Source organism: Cryptotermes secundus, unplaced genomic scaffold, assembly GCF_002891405.2.
Source record: "Cryptotermes secundus unplaced genomic scaffold, Csec_1.0 scaffold1979, whole genome shotgun sequence".
In the NCBI taxonomy this organism is placed as follows: Eukaryota; Metazoa; Arthropoda; class Insecta; order Blattodea; family Kalotermitidae; genus Cryptotermes; species Cryptotermes secundus.
In genome coordinates, this window is record NW_019732005.1 from 502,080 (window position 1) to 504,799 (window position 2,720).

A 2,720-nucleotide genomic window follows, 5' to 3' on the forward strand; every position below is an offset into this window, starting at 1 on the left:
ATTACGCGAGCGTTACGTTACCGCTGGGGAGGTAGGGGTCAACATGTCACACTATTATAATATATTATATTTGTTTAAAGGCCTATGTTATTACCTATAGTTCCAGACACTTTTTATACCAGGTTTTTGGATCTGTACCAGTTTTCCTTGACGAAGTTGTTTAACAAGTTCTATGTATAGAGATATGTACTCGTTTGTGTGCATGTATGTGTGCATGTTTGTATGCACATAATATTGGTACTTGAACTCGCGGATATAGACCTACGTTCGACGACAAATGCAAAAATAACTTCTAGTGCAGTTGATGTACTAGCTGGCACAGGTCCCCCAGTAAAGTAAGAGGCCACGGGATGTAATGGACAGTAGATTTTCGATTTCTGAGAGAGACAAAAGTTCACCCGTCGATATCATTCCGGCCCTGGACCTCGTCCAGTCCGTACTGAACAGATACCGGGGGGAATGTTTTCCCGTGGATACGGTAGCCAGAGATTGAAGTTAACTTTTCACACCAATATAGAGCCGCAGTTTAGAATGCAGGGAGCTTCATACCTGTTTCCCCTACGCCTACACGACGTAGTTATTTGACGAACTGGGAATTTTATAGTTCGACGTAATTTGCGATCGTGATTTATGTACACTTGTATTAGAATCTGTTGCATAATTAAATTGAGGATTTTGATATGGTTAGGTTATGTAGCACACATAGAAACTGAATACTCACTCGCTCATGGAGATGAGTTCTTCTTGGGAAGCCGCCAATTCTGCAGCTACTCAAGAACTTCCCAGCATTTTATGGAACCCTGAGGGTTGTTATCGCATTCACAAGAGCCCTCAACTGGTCCCTATCCTGAGCCACATCAATCCAATCCCATCCTATCTCTCTAAGATCCATTTTAATATTGTCCACCCATCTACTTCTTGGTATTACCAGTGGTCTCTTTCCTTCTGGCTTTCCCACCAATATAATATATGCATTCCTCTTCTCCCACATCCATGCTACATTCCCTGCCAATCTCATCCTCCTTGACTTGGAATTTTTGATTATTCGAAACTGAATAAGATGTGTTGTTTTTAAAAGCGCAAAATGAAGACAATTTTCGAGACCAAAATTTAAAATAGAAGAAAATAATATGACTTGTCAGCTGAATGCCGGGTTAGCAAAACCAGAAGATATGTAAAGACGTTTCCACGACAACCTAATCACGTGTCCGCGATAACAAACACGAACACCACAATATAGGAACTGTTGGAAGCGGTGTTTTATATGTGGTTCGTGCCGAGATTGTATAAGGAGAGCCAATTGGGGCTTTTAGTTCTGAGGTAGACGGGTTCCGAGTCGGAAGCGAGTGGTAGCCAGTGGTGGTCAAACGCGGCTAGGATCCAATGGCCAGTAGTTACGGCCATGAAGAGCCATGAAACAGTCGCTAATCGGTAAGAAATTGAAGACGGAAACAGGCATTTTCAGCTTTGAGAGCTGTTACTAAGCGACAACCGATGAAGATACAGCAGGCTGAGAAATATTCGTGCGTGCTGTAGTGAATTTTAGGGTGCATGAATTCGCCATAGCCTAATAATTAATTGTAATTACGACTTTGAAGATTCCAATAAATCCAATTACCAATCGAATTCCCATGTGTAGTAATATGATATCAATATTCAGCAGAACTTAACGGGATATTGAATGGATTAAACAGGCTCAGACCAGAGTAATAATGGGTATATATATATATATACAGTTTACGCCAAAAGTTACAGTACTGAAATGAAAAGACGTCCTGTTGATACCACTGTCTATTCATGTGAAGGTCCCTTGCACGACAGAACCTTCTCAAATCCTGAAGAAATGGCCCGCTCACCATGTCCATGTAGCGTTCTTGGGTGACGGTAAGAGCATTGCCTTCCTCATCCTTAATGAAATAGGGGCCTAATATACCGTGTGCTGAGACGGCACACGGTATAAGTCCACATATGGATGAAATTATTGGCGATCATCAGTGTGGGTTTCGACATAACAGATCAACTATAGATCAGATCTTTTGCCTTCATCAGCTATTGGAGAAAAAATGGAGTACGATGAGACAGTACGGCAGCTATTCATAGACTTCAAGAAAGCCTATGATTCGGTTAGGAAGGAACTATTGTACAATATTCTGATAGAGTTTGGGATATCCATGAAACTAGTTAGGTTGATTAAAATGTGTCTAAACGAAATGTATAGTAAAGTCCATGCAGGTAAACTTTTGTCTGAAAAATTTCCTATCCAGAATGGTCTAAAACAAAGAGATGCTTTGTCGGCACTCCTTTTCAACTTTACTTTAAAATATGCCATTAGGAAGGTCCAGGGAAAACAGATTGGACTGAAATTAAACGGGACACATCAGCTGTTGTCCTATGCCAATGATGTGAATCTACTGGGTGATAATGTAGATACCATAAAGGAAAAGACATAAACTTTAATTGAATCAAGTAAAGACGTTGGTGTAGAAGTAAACACAAAGAAAACTAAGTATATGTTGCTGTCTTGTCACCAAAATGCAGGGCAAAATCATGATATAAAGATAGGAAAAAGTTGTAAGTTTTGAGGTTTTCAAGGCGATGACTATGAAGAAAGTCGTCTTCTGGGTTTAGGCGCCGTGTATTCTTCGTTTTGGCTGACGTTTCGGAGGAACGTATCGCCTCCATCTTCAGAGCAGTTGAATGGCTTGGAATGCAGAGAGCAG